General features: G+C 42.6%; 2 protein-coding genes across 6 annotated transcripts in view; both read right to left on the bottom strand.

The window, feature by feature from the left end:
• The window catches only part of rap1ab (RAP1A, member of RAS oncogene family b), a 57,301-nt gene extending 51,147 nt beyond the window's left edge, over window positions 1-6,154 (bottom strand). The window contains exons 1-2 of one of the 5 annotated variants that reach the window (XM_079598268.1): window positions 6,139-6,154; window positions 3,859-4,024 (exon numbers count right to left, since the gene is read on the bottom strand). The gene's annotated coding sequence lies outside the window, so the exon portion shown is untranslated. Of the gene's footprint in view, window positions 1-1,081; window positions 1,119-2,541; window positions 2,859-3,531; window positions 4,057-6,138 lie in introns of those variants that run through there. The other 4 variants (XM_079598267.1, XM_079598266.1, XM_079598265.1 and 1 more) reach the window with 4 other exon arrangements.
• The window catches only part of LOC306991003 (uncharacterized protein), a 538,544-nt gene that overhangs the window by 209,115 nt on the left and 315,308 nt on the right, over window positions 1-14,121 (bottom strand). The gene's annotated exons all lie outside the window — the stretch shown is intronic.

The following is a 14,121-nucleotide window of genomic DNA, read 5'->3' as shown; positions in this document are numbered from 1 at the left end:
TTTATCGGATGTGCCTTTCGTTTACACGGCGACGGCGTTTTTGGGGCTTAAAAACGCAAAAAAGTGAAACCACCCTCCAGAGTGGAAATCTTAAAAACGCTCCACCATCGCGTTCCCGTCTAAAGGGTAAAAACAGTAAAAACGCAAAAGTCTGCTAGACAGTGAAGGCGTCGCGTACGCGTTTTCGTCACAGGCATGCACCAGTACAGGAAAATAACAAAGCTAAAATTATCAAGCTAAAATATAGCATTAATTTCATTGACAAAAATAAAATACAAAATTCTGTCATTTTTGAGAGACACGCGAAGAGCGCCGAGGGTAAAAAGCAGCAGCTTTACCGTATTAAACATGAAAAAATGTGTCAGCGGCTCTTTCACTTTCAGTGCTTCACATTGCCACCTAGCCGCCTGGAGTGCACACTACATCGAATTTCACACACTTTTGCGTCACCATATGCACGCCGATTTCCCCCTCATAACGCTCGTCTAAACGCAGAATAAAAAGTGATAACGCAACGTCACTTTTGCGTTTTCTCTTCAGATCGATTCCGTGTAAACATAGCCTTAAGCTCAAAATCTTATGTGAAAATTGTCATTTTGACCGCCCTCTACAAAATACTGGATTACTCAGTAAATATACATCTGTGACATTTAATAGCTTGGCTTTCATCACTATTTATGTTTGTATTTTTATAGAAACAAATATGAATAAAATCAAACATTTGAGCCGGGGACCTCTGGTTAAGTTGACACGGAATGACCCTGCTTCACGTTTTACCTACGTTGAAGCATATGAGTCATGATGAGAAACTGTTAAACTTGCATTTCCCCATCCTCCTCTTCTCATTACTAAAAAGACATCATATCTGGAAATGTGGTCAGTCTTCCGTTCTTTCAAGCTTCAGAGATGAGCAACATGCTGATATTATTTTTGCTGCTAAATAATAATTTGTTTAATGCAGGGTTCACATTAATATTATACAATTTGCATAATCTCTGCCTTTAACAAATTCAGCCTTTAACAAAGTATACTTGTAGAAAATGATAATTATTAAATTATATCAATATCAATTATATATTACCCAAGTTCTATCCATATGCATGTAGTTTTTAGCAGTCCTGTTAAAAAAAAAAGAAAAAAGTAATTGCTGCAGCTATGGGTTTCAATTTGTGAACTACAGGTACATTATTTACAGTTACAACTTATATATATATATATATATGACTTGATTTATCTATGCATGTGATTTATTTTTAAACTATTTAATTAAAAAATAAACCAATCATTAATCAACAGTTCGGCATATTGGTTATCAGACAGTTGCACAAAACAACAATACTAGAAAACCCCTACAACAAAAGCACAATGTAAAAGGATCATATATATATATATATATATATATATATATATATATATATATATATATATATATATATATATATATATATATATATATAAAGTGCAATATTACTCAAAAGCATTAGTGGTTAGAAAAAAAAAAAAAAAAAACTTTGGTTTCAGAAAAAGTCCCAGGCAAGGTTTGACACAAATCACAACCTCTTGACAAACTGATCAGACAAATTGGTTTAAAGAAATGCAATTTACTTTCATAAGTAACTTTATCTGGTTAAAAAAAAAAAAAACTAAGAATATCTTCACAAAAGAAGCTTGACTCTGATGAGTTTTAGGAGCTAATGTACAACAGGTGAAACAAAACATGATAGAATATCAAAAGTTTGAAAACTCATGATGATTGATGACCATGATTAAATTCGGGGAAAAGAAAAAGGAAGCCTCATTCGCACTTTACTCCAAAGTAAAACCAACAAAGAGAACTGAAAACTGATTTGCTAAACATTCTTGTCAGGAAAAAAAAAGCCCAATGACTAACTACTCTTAAATCAGCAAATCACTTGATCCATCCTAATCATCTAACGTTAGGGATTCTGAACTCCGCTTCAGGCTAGAAAGTTTATTAAACCAAAATCAGCTCGAGTTAGGATCCTCAGAAGTATGAAAACAGTGTGAAAAGACAACAAGATTCACACCCACTTAATCTGTAATAGAGTGCTGTTTTGATTGAAAGCATGTGGATAAAAAACAACCTAAAACATTGGACAAAATAAGTAAGTTAATTTAATGATGGAGAACAACACACTTTAAATATAACGTTAGACGAATGATATACACATTTGTTTCATGGTGAGAATCTTTTTGTTTAAGAAAATACCTAGGTTGTATAAAAGAGAGTTATTGAGTGTGTACAAAAATAATAATTATTTATTTTGGTCAGAATTTGACGTGGTTAAATTCAGTCAGTGAGATTTGTGCTAACATGCTACACTTTTGGAGCCAGAAAAAAACTACTCTATAATTTTCTATTTAAGGAATAAAACATTGTTGGTACAATTATGGACTGTATATTAATAAAACACACTATACCACACAACACAATATAAGTTATATCTGGTTTAAAAGCTATTCATGATTTTCTGATTAATGATTAAAATGGTCTGTTAGCGCGCTCGTTTAGCCGCCTACCTTCACACAGCCGACAAACTTTAGCGTGTTCAGCTGCAGTCAGACACCTCTCAATCCCTTTCCTCCTTAGCAAACTGGGTCATTACACGAAACAGCACTTGTGGCTCAAACGAAACGAGCTTTGGGAGCGGAAAAAGACGGCTGTGCTGCCCTCAATGCGACCTCGCGAGCCGCTCACGTAATGCGCCTGTCACTCACCTACTCAGCGCTCCAGCGCGAACTAGCAGCCAGCACCGCTATTTTAGCGTAGAGTCTAACAGCTTCCGGTGTCGGGCGGAATCATGGGCCGCCACCCGACAAAACAAAGGTCATGATGAGACTATGTAGGCTACACGTGTAATAAAATAAAATAAAATTACTTAAACTAATCTTAATCTACATATACATCCTTGACTTTTGAATTCAACGCACAATAATCCCTCCGATAATTGACACCTTCCACACTAACACAAACATGACACTACGAACATGTCCTCTTTGTATAAGTTAACTTTCAGAAATTAGCCGACATGAAATCTAATGTTAGACAAAGTACAAGGCAAAATTACAAGGCAAAGCTCTGCCTGCATTTCAGGGACGTGCTCAGAGAGTCCCTCAGGGGCAGGGGCTCAAATATAAAAAGGGGCATATATATATATATATATATATATATATATATATATATATATATATATATATATATATATATGTGTGTGTGTGTGTGTGTGCTTTGCATCACATAAATAAATTATATTTTTTAAAGTATATTAAAGTAGAAAACCATTATTTTAAATTTTTACATTTATTTTTGATCAAATAAATGCAGGCTTAAAGTGCAAAAATGTTAAAATAATAAAATCACCATTTCGCGTGTTGTTGTCAGGCAGCCTACACTTCACATAATAGGCCTGCAGTAGGCCTGGGCTTCATTTAACAAACTATGATAGTTTCATAATGGTAAACGGTGTATCAATATAGACTAAATACAAGTGACTTGAATACTATACTTACCATTAATGCTACTTTTGGTGCTGGTTTGTATTGTAGTCAATTAACATATTAGGTCAACGACGGAGATTCAGATCACTTCAATGTAAATTCGTCTGTCCATGTAATTTTCAAATGATTTATTTATAAATGACCGTCCAATGATATTTGAACTTCTTGTGCCAGATGACGATTGGTCGGTGTATTATGCATGACAAACAGGCTTCAGCGAATTAAGTAATATTTTAAAATATGTGTTATGTGGATTTTTAATTGAATCGACACGCAACCTTTTATAAAAAATAAATAAATAAAAAAAAGCTTTTTTTTCTGCCGTCGAGCCATACTCACTGAAAGACGCTCGAGAGCATCGGTTCCCAAGCAGACTGTGTGGGATACCTACGTGTACACTAGTACATTTTCATTTTAAAACGCATAACTTTTGCTACGGTTATGCCCGCCGCCCACACACTACTCCGGAGTTTTAGAGCCTCGTCAGTCAAGACCAAGCGGCAACCTCCCCGTCTCTCTCTTGAAACCAACACGGAAGTAAATTAAACGGCAATTCATCGACTGGCCGCTTGAGGCTGGCTGCAGAAGGGAGTCAAATCTGTATCTCCCTCATGTTAAAATGCCCAACTTTACAGCAGAACAAAACATGTTTACAGCCTGGTTCTCTACGTGGCTTTGGTCTATAAAGCTAACTTTGCCCTTCATAACAACTGTGAGGGGGGTGCATTTTTTTATAACTCGCCCGTGTAGTTGATTAATATTTAAAGTTCTGCAAAATTAAGGGTGTGTCCACTTTTGAGTGACAGGTGGATTCCCGCTGATGTAAATGCCAGCCGGTTAGCAGTCACTTCACTTCAGCAAATTCCAGCTGCTGAATTTGCCATCTCTGCCGTGTTTGTGCTTTTATTCGGGATTATTTCATATAATTTAATATACCCATTACCTCGCCCACGGCTTTGGATTCCGCCGTTTTTCGTCGAGTATCGTTCGAGAGAACAGCCAGCGCTGTAACTTACTCCAGTCGTTCTCCTCTGTGAACATCATGCACTAATGGATGTGATGTCTGACAATTTCGTTGCTTTTTGGAGTTTTCAGATTTAAAAACGTCTATAGATATAAAGGCTACACTCGTTCTGCGGTGCCGTTGCTCTGGGACAGATTATAACATGCTTATGTGCCGTCAGATGAGATCCTGCAGGACTGTGTTTCTCCGTTCATGCAATAAATGCACATCCTTGAATGAGCGCGTATTTCTAGCGCATTAACGTTACTTGAACTTCACAGGTAATATATGTTTTGACCCATTTGAGATTGAGATGCGGCCAAAATCAGAATTTAAAATGGACTGAATAATAAAGCTCTCTGACGAGCGATGCCGCGCTGACGGACCATAGACTGTAATAAAGAGTGACTGACATGTATGCACATAATCACGGTCACACACACTCTCAGAGTAGCCTAATATTGTAAAGTTACTGCATAATACATTTTCAACAAGCAGAATAACTTAGCTGCACAGAATCGCGATACACAGTCTCACTTGTAGCTATGTCTTTTAACTATTACAATATTTCGAAGGGCAAAAACAGGACCTTTTAATTGCCATTCAGATTTTAATCATCAACTGTCAGTGTCACTTTAGCGCGAGCCCCTGTGCAGTCGCAGACTTGGTACTGTGAGTAGCATAGCATTTAGCTCCCAAGCCTGCTAACTCCATAACGTCGTGCTAGGTGGGCGTGGTTTCAGATAGCCAGGCTCCTCAGCTCCGCCTCTTTGCCCATATTCTGTTATCCGGGAGTGACGAGCGGTGACGCGAGGCCAAGATGGCGACGGCCGGCTCCGCCCACTTTAGGCTTCAAAAATGCTCTTCAGAAACCTACGGGTGACGTCACGGACACTACGTCCATATTTTTTTACAGTCTATGGTCAAGACCGAAGCAAGACCATAGACAGTATATAAGATGGACACAGCGACCCCATAGACTTCAACGGAGAAAAGTGAAGCCCATTTGAAGCACTCACTTCCTGATCGCCAGGCGAACTGCGCAGGCTCAAACTGAGCTTGAACACGTGAGCAACGTGTCTGACAGTTGTCAGTCTTCTAGTAGCTGTGCGGAGAGAAATCTGAATCATTCCCTTCCGAATCTCGCAGAGACGGAGAGCGTGAGCATTAGCTGTCCATGAGCTAGCAGCAGGATCAACTTTATCACTCTCTGTGGGCTTCTCCCTTCACTTTATCGGACTTTATGCCTCCACGTCCCCCCGATTGCCTGCGAGCTTCTCCGCCGGTCTCTACGGTAATTTCTCTTCAGTGCGACAGAGAGTCGCGTGAGTTATGACGCAATCGTTAGCCTATTTTTACAAAAACGGCTTCTACGGGGCCATAACGTAAGGTACAAGGTAATGGAGCCTTTTATACATTGTCGAGTTTCTTTAGAAATAAATAATGGACAAATGGAGTCTTTGGACGCCTCAGATGTAAAGTTATTCGCTGTCAAAGTGACGCAAAAATGAATGGGAGTCAATGGAATGCTAACAGCAGGTGAAGTTCTGCTACAATGGCGGCGCCCGCGGAGGCTTCAGTTTCCGGCGGATGGATTACCCCCTTGAGCAAGACACACGCACAACTTGACGCAAGTGACGCAACCCATAGCAACGCGTTATAGCAACGACACCTCAGACTGACAGAAACGTAAAAATAAACGTGAATTTAGGCTACTTTAGTCTTGTACACATTGTCATGTAAATTATGAGCAAATACATTTTGTTTTATTGACCACAATATTATCAATGGTATTTGTTTGAGAAGGGCACTTTTGATTAATTTTGAAAAAGGGCAGGGGGCAGGGGCTCGAGCACCCAAAGCCCCCCCCCCCCCCCCCATTTTTTTTTAAATGATAGAAATATTTTTTAAAATAATTGAAATGTTGCAATAAATTAATGTCCCACAACATACGTGCAACCCTGTTACCGAAACATATTTAGTCTGGCAGAAGAAGAAAAAAACAGTGAGTGACATGATTCACAGGAAATGACATCACTAAGCAGTTTGCCGCCAGAATGGGTAGAAAAAATGTATGATCTCTTTTCGATTTTTCATATTATTAGACAACTTTTTTTAGCCTTGATTGGATGTGTCACTCTAACCAATGCAACCCTGTTACACTTGCTATCAGAATAAGACAAATTAATTTAAAGGTTTTCTTCTTTTTTTACATAAGTAAGTTTGTCCTAAAGATGACAGTAAGAGCTAGCTAAACAGCTAGCTTCTATTCCGGTGAAAAAGTTAACATTAGCAGTAATTTGCAACCCTGTTACCATAATTAGAGTAACAGGGTTGAATCTCCGACGGATATATGTTATAAGATGTTATTAAATGTTATTCAACAATGTTCCTATGTTCCTGAACATTTGTCACATTATTGACCTGCTCTTTAATCAAAAGTAATTTATCTATCCAACCCTTGTAACTTTTCGCAACCCTGTTACTTAAATTTAAAACCTGTTACCATATAATTTTTATTAAAATAATCATAAATTGCTTTTTTAGCTTTAGCTATTGTCCTTACCGTAGTTTGAAGGATTATATGCATTATGCATTTGAGCAATTACTTGAAAATATATACTGAAATCAGTCAAATTAAACATGTCACAGTTTAAAACTTGGCAAAGATGGAACTCAAAAGTTACTGAAATGAATTTAAATCAAGTGATATCTGAAATTAAATAGTTATATAGAGTGATTGTGACTTTCTTTACTTACTGGCAGGAAATTATATAAAAAAAATCAATAAATATACTTTTTTTCAGGTTCCTGAGTATTGGTAATAGGGTTGCCATACAAATATTATAAAAAGTGTGCTACCTTTGATACCTGAGCTGGACGAATCAAATTATTAAATGGTATATTGCCTGTTTTTATGAAATACATAATAAAAAATAGTAAAATAAAGGGCCAATTTTTAAAAATGATGGATGCCTAAATTGTCCTCCAATTCTGGAATGACCCATTTAATGTCGTTTTCAGAATATCATAACGCGCCCTAAAGGCCCATATGCAATCTGATTTGCCTTTTCAGCAGACAGATGACAGCATGTTTCCCTTTCGAGAGCGGTAACTTCTACATTGCGTCAGCTGACGCTGTGGGAACTCCTCTCTTCTCCACTTTTGTTGAAATCTTATGGGTAAACGCTTGGAGCAGCTGGCCAATTGTTGTGAAGTATGCAAATACTGACAGGCTTGCGGGCAGTATGAAATGCATGGGCGCGACAATTGCGTCAGAATCTCTCTCTTCGCGCTGTCATCGTTGAAGTTGCACCTGAGGACTAGTTACCTTTTCTTCCTCGCATCCGATGGCTAACCTTTATAGGATTTGTGCGGGTCCCATCGAACCGCCCCACACCTACAAGTACTGCGCCGCCTGCCTGGCTTAAATTTTAAGCCAAAGGCTCTGTGTGCATGCCCCCCCGTTAAGGAGATCGTCGTCGTGCATCTGTGCCCTTCCGATCGTCTTTGGGCGTCTTGCAGTTCACGGGCCATCTGGCTGAAAAAAGAAAGGCTCCAAGTCCAATCACTCCCTCCTCCTTGGTGACGCAGTGGAGTCAATTACTGAGCATTTCTCTGAGGCGCAGAAGCGCAAAGGCTATGAGTCACGAATGTTGCCCCGTTGCTTGTTCCAGCCCTCGCCGAGGTCTCTCTCTTCGTCAGCACCTCGTCCCGCCTAAGATCGGCTGAGCAGCCCGCTGCGGCTCTCCGCCCTGAGCCGGATGTTCGCCGCAGGCAGTGGGCGGGACTGGGATTGTAGCTTCACGGACCACGGAGAATCCCGCGCCGCTACGGCACGCCGTCCTCGGCTGCCAAGCCTTCGTCCTACGGACCATCAAAAAGGAGGAGAGAGTTCGTTGGAGGCCCCGCCCCCAAGCGCCGTGTTTTGCATCATGTGCCCTCTGTTCCTGCAGGTGACATTTGCAATGTTTGTGTAAATGCTGTGTCTGTTTGTGTGAGCTCCACAATAAGAACACATATCCCTTCACACAAAGGGCCTTTTCCTCCTCATCTTTTCCAATCACTGTGTCACTCGCCCTGCCCCAGAGCAGTGCGGAGTCGCAGTCCGTGCCTATAGTGTCCTCCCGATGTAAAAAACTGCGAGAGTGCCAATGTTCCCCCGCCATGCAGGACAGCGCACGTACCCTTTCGGCAGTCAGCCTGCCCTCCACGAGCCGTCCCCTCACCAGCGTGTTTAGCCTCACTGGGGCAGGGCTCCAGTCTACACACATCACCACTGGCTACAGCGGCCATAGGACTAATACGGCCGCGGTGTCATTTTCTAGACACCTGGAAAGTTATTCCAGGCATTTCACCTTGGCTACTGGGGATAATTCAACACAGGTATTCTCTTCAGTTCAGACGCAGACCACCCTGCGTAAGGTGTGGGTCCGTCACTGACTTTGCCTCAAAACGCCCCGTTCTGAGACAGGAAGAGCACAGCCTCAGAGAGGAGAGCCGTTTTACAGCCGGTATTTCATGGTGCCCAAGAGGGATGGAGGACTCCATCTGATACTGGACCCGAGACCCATCAACCTAGCACTTCACTAGCACGTGGTCAGGAGGAAAGAAAGAAAGAATAACCTTTTCCAGCTAAAGTACTAGCAGGGTAATAGCATAGGTATCGCTAGATCAAGATGTTTAAGTGACTTCAATATGTGGCAAACACAGAGACAATAAAAGCGTGGATACAATGGTTTAATAAACGAAACTATAGGCTACACACATAACTAAACTAAGCAAAGATTGTACACAGAATCAAAGAAAGTAAAGAAAAATGAAGAAAGAGAGAGAGAGAATAAAAGGGCAAGATTACAATCAGTTAACCACAACCTACGAGAAACATCAAAGAATCCGAGTCACATTAAAGGGGCACAATAACTTAGAAACGCGTCTAACGGCTGCGAGCAGGTACTTGCATTGACTTTGGTTGCTGAACAAGTCCAGATGCAGGAGATTCTTGATGATTTCTTGACGGATTCTTGACAGCCAGGAGTGCGCTGAAGCATTCGATTGGGTTCTTGGGCTGGTCCACGTTGAATCCAAAGAAGTTAACTTGATGAAGTTGCCGGAAGAAGACAGGAGAATGTTGTCTCAAAGAGATTGAGCCAAGATCTGAACTGATCAGAACTGAACTTAAAGGTTCTATCAGTTCAAACCCATTTGGTGAGGTAACCAATCTAAGAGGACCTAGAGAAAGTCTTTGTTCCATCTTATCTCCATTTAGCATGTTCATGGTGGCATAGAGAATTTGTGCAGTTTTTACACAAAAGTATGGTAAAAATATCATGATGCAATTTATCATAACATATTGTACACCATTGATTATAAATTCAAAAGAGGATTATTTTGATACCAAGAAAGAGGGGATTTGAAGACATTAAAGCAGTGATGCATCATCTTTGGATATCAACATTTGAAGTTACTCTAACATAACTAACGAATCATAACTAGGCTAATAAAACATAGGGACATGCATTAAACACAGGAGAACTACTTTAAACATTTGGGAAAGTTTGTGGGTATGAATGGAGTAAGTGTCCTTGTGTATTGGAAGTTTATCTCTATAGTCTTTGACCAAATGGCTAGTGCCGTCTGGTCTCCTGTGCTGTCTTTGAGGGTTGCAGGCACAGTCCCTTGCTGAGATCATTCCAGGGAGCAGAGGTGATACAATACAATACAATACAATACAATATTTATAAAGCACATTTAAAAGAGCCAAGGCTGACCAAAGTGCTGTACAGAACAGAAAATTAAACAATTAAATATAAATATAAAAAATAATACAACTAGTAAAGACACACACAAGAAAAAATAAATAAAATAATAATAATCGTATCTAAATCAATGAGTATTAAAAGCCAAAGAAAACAAGTAAGTCTTTAAAGAGCATTTGAAGGTGGAAACAGAGGGAGCAAGTCTAATGTAGAGAGGTAGACTGTTCCAGAGTTTTGGGCCCACAGTTGCAAAAGCACGATCGCCTCGTAGGGGTGATCGACTCGATACTTGCGAGTCCCAGTGAGGAGTCTAGCAGCTGCGTTTTGCACTAGCTGTAGTCGAGAGAGAGAAGATTGAGAGATACCAATATAAAGTGAGTTACAATAGTCTAAACAAGTAGTTACGAATGCATGAATCACTGTTTGGAAATTACTCTGGGTTAAAAAAGGTTTCACTTTAGAGAGTTGGCGAAGATGAAAAACGCATGATTTTACAACAGTACTGATCTGTTTATCAAATTTTAAGTTGTGATCAAACAGAAATCCCAGATTTCTAGCGCATTGAGTTTCATATGGGGCAAGAGAACCACAATCAACATCAAACACACAGTTTTCCTTGGGCCCAAATATAATTATTTCAGTTTTATTTTTGTTTAAATTTAGAACATTACTTGAAAGCCAAAGCTTAAGTTCATATAAACAGGCCAACAGGAGTTGTAAACCATTTTTATTGTTATGTTTTAAAGGAAAATAGTATCAGCAGCATATAGATGAAAGAATACACCATATTTATTAAAAATGGCAGCCAGAGGTAGCATGTACAGGATAAACAATACCGGCCCAAGGATTGATCCCTGTCGGACACCACAGTTTAGAGGTACACTAGAGGAGGACTGATGACCAATACGAACACTGAAACATCTGTTGGTCAGATAAGAACGGAACCACTGTAAGACTACGCCACGAAAGCCCCCAGATTTCTCGAGACGTCTCAACAGGACCTCATGGTCGACTAAATCAAATGCAGCACTCAGATCTAATAAAACTAGAGCCATGGATTTTCCAGAGTCAGTTTCTGTGAAAATATAGCTTGAAACTTTTAAAAAGGGCAGATTCAGTACTGTGTAAAGCTTTAAAGCCAGATTGAAACTTTTCATGGATAGAATTTAAAGCCAAGTATGATTGTAATTGAGTCAGTGCAACTCTCTCAAGGATCTTCGAAATGAAAGGTAAATTAGAAATTGGCCGGAAGTTTGAAAGAGAGGAGGGATCCAAATTAGTTTTTTTAAGGTATGGCGTCACCACAGCACACGGGATGACTACGTTTACGTCACTATATTACAATTAAATATTAAATTAATCATGACAAACTACATATCATTGGAAAGGTCTAAGACTCTTTAATAGATATTTCAGCACTGTTTTTTGTTACAAATTACGCAGGAACAGTAATAGAGGAATTTATGACAATTACACACCTCAAAAAAATCTACATCATAACAGGAGTTCTGACCTTTTGTCACGGAACAATACAGAGGAATATGTGGATCCAAATGTAGCAACATTATAATCACGAAATCCAATTCGTTGTATATAACAAATACAGACCTCAGAAGTGTCACGTGACATACCACAATGACTCTGTGACATGAACTGAAACAGACAGGGTATTTAACACAGACACTAACAATGTGATAGGGAACAGCTGAGTGCAATCACGAGTGATGGGAACAGACAAAGGATTATGGGAATTGCGGTTCCAGAGTGAACGGTGACAGGAAGGGAAAGAGACCTCTAGTGGACACCCGGGGAAACACAGACCAGACAGTGTGACATAACCCCCCCTCTACGGAGCGGCTACCAGACGCTCCACGACAAGAAACAAAAACCAACAAAAGTCCAGGAGGAAGTTGGAACGGTGGAGGACCAGGGGGAGGGACAGAGGGCCAGGACCATGGAAAGGAACGGAAACAGGGGGTGACGGTTTAGCAGGCGGCCAGAGCGAAGCAGATAGTCCGTCGGGTGGCCAGAGCAAAACAGACGACCCATCGGGCGGCCAGGGCGGAGACGGGCGGCTAAGACAGTCCATCGGGCAGCCAGGGCGGAGACACCGGTTCAGGAACAGGAACAGACACAGGCTCGGCGGCGGCCATCTGGTCAGGGGACACAGGCTCGGCGGCGGCCATCTGGTCACACAGGCTCAGCGGCGGCCATCTGGTCACACAGGCTCAGCGGCGGCCATCTGGTCAGGGGACACAGGCTCGGCGGCGGCCATCTGGTCAGGGGACACAGGCTCGGCGGCGGCCATCTGGTCAAGGGACACAGGCTCGGCGGCGGCCATCTGGTCAGGGGACACAGGCTCGGCGGCGGCCATCTGGTCAGGGGACACAGGCTCGGCGGCGGCCATCTGGTCAGGGGACACAGGCTCGGCGGCGGCCATCTGGTCAGGGGACACAGGCTCGGCGGCGGCCATCTGGTCAGGGGACACAGGCTCGGCGGCGGCCATCTGGTCAGGGGACACAGACGTGACCTGAACAGTCTCTGGATCGGCAGACGTGACCTGAACAGTCTCTGGATCGGCAGACGTGACCTGAACAGTCTCTGGATCGGCAGACGTGACCTGAACAGTCTCTGGATCGGCAGACGTGACCTGAACAGTCTCTGGATCGGCAGACGTGACCTGAACAGTCTCTGGATCGGCAGACGTGACCTGAACAGTCTCTGGATCGGCAGACGTGACCTGAACAGTCTCTGGATCGGCAGACGTGACCTGAACAGTCTCTGGATCGGCAGACGTGACCTGAACAGTCTCTGGATCGGCAGACGTGACCTGAACAGTCTCTGGATCGGCAGACGTGACCTGAACAGTCTCTGGATCGGCAGACGTGACCTGAACAGTCTCTGGATCGGCAGACGTGACATGAACAGTCTCTGGATCGGCAGACGTGACCTGAACAGTCTCTGGATCGGCAGACGTGACCTGAACAGTCTCTGGATCGGCAGACGTGACCTGAACAGTTTCTGGATCGACAGATGTGACCTGAACAGTCTCTGGGTGGGCAGACCTACTGTGTCTCCTCCAAGCATGCAGTACTGCTACAGCATAAAAGAGGAAGACAACCCTCCTTGCCATGGCAGGACTTATGGTGGGTATCTCCGGGACGATCTCTGGGATGACAGCGGACTGCACGGGGACAGCCTCCGGAACGACAGCGGGCTTCACGGGGACAACCTCAGATACCACAGCAGCCTACACGGGGACGACCTCCGGTACCACAGCGGCCTGCACGGGGACGACCTCCGGAAAGACAGCGGGCTGCACGGGGTCAACCTCCAGTACCACAATAGGCCTGTATGGGGACGACCTCCGGGACGTTAGAGAGAAGGGAAGTCTTCCTCCTCCTCCGTCGTTTCTTATGGAGATGTGCAGGCTCTGCGCTGCACAGGAACTGCGGCGAAGGGTGCTCTGGGCTGAGCATCACCGGCCCATGGTCGTAGAAAGACCGGAGTGGAGAGTGGGTCCGGGGCTCACCTCTAGTACTTCCTCCCCTGCGGGCTCCACGAGTCCCTGAACATCTGGCAAGACGGGTTCCCCTAAAAGACTCTGTCATCGATGGAAAGGGGTTTAGGGAATTTGAGCGCCATGACCTCCTCATTCTGGCGGGTCCTTAAAGCAAAGCCCTGCAAAATATTCATGCTACTGGATCCATTTGTGGACGGAGTCATTCTGTCACGGAACAATACAGAGGAATGGGTGGATCCAAATGTAGCAACATTATAAACAGGGCAATCCAATTCGTCGTCATCCATGCAAAGGTCAAAATCCATTTTAATCAGTCC

The sequence above is a fragment of the Phoxinus phoxinus genome (assembly GCF_949152265.1).
Source record: "Phoxinus phoxinus genome assembly, chromosome: 22".
NCBI classification, from domain to species: Eukaryota; Metazoa; Chordata; class Actinopteri; order Cypriniformes; family Leuciscidae; genus Phoxinus; species Phoxinus phoxinus.
This window is presented reverse-complemented; position numbering and strand designations above follow the sequence as displayed.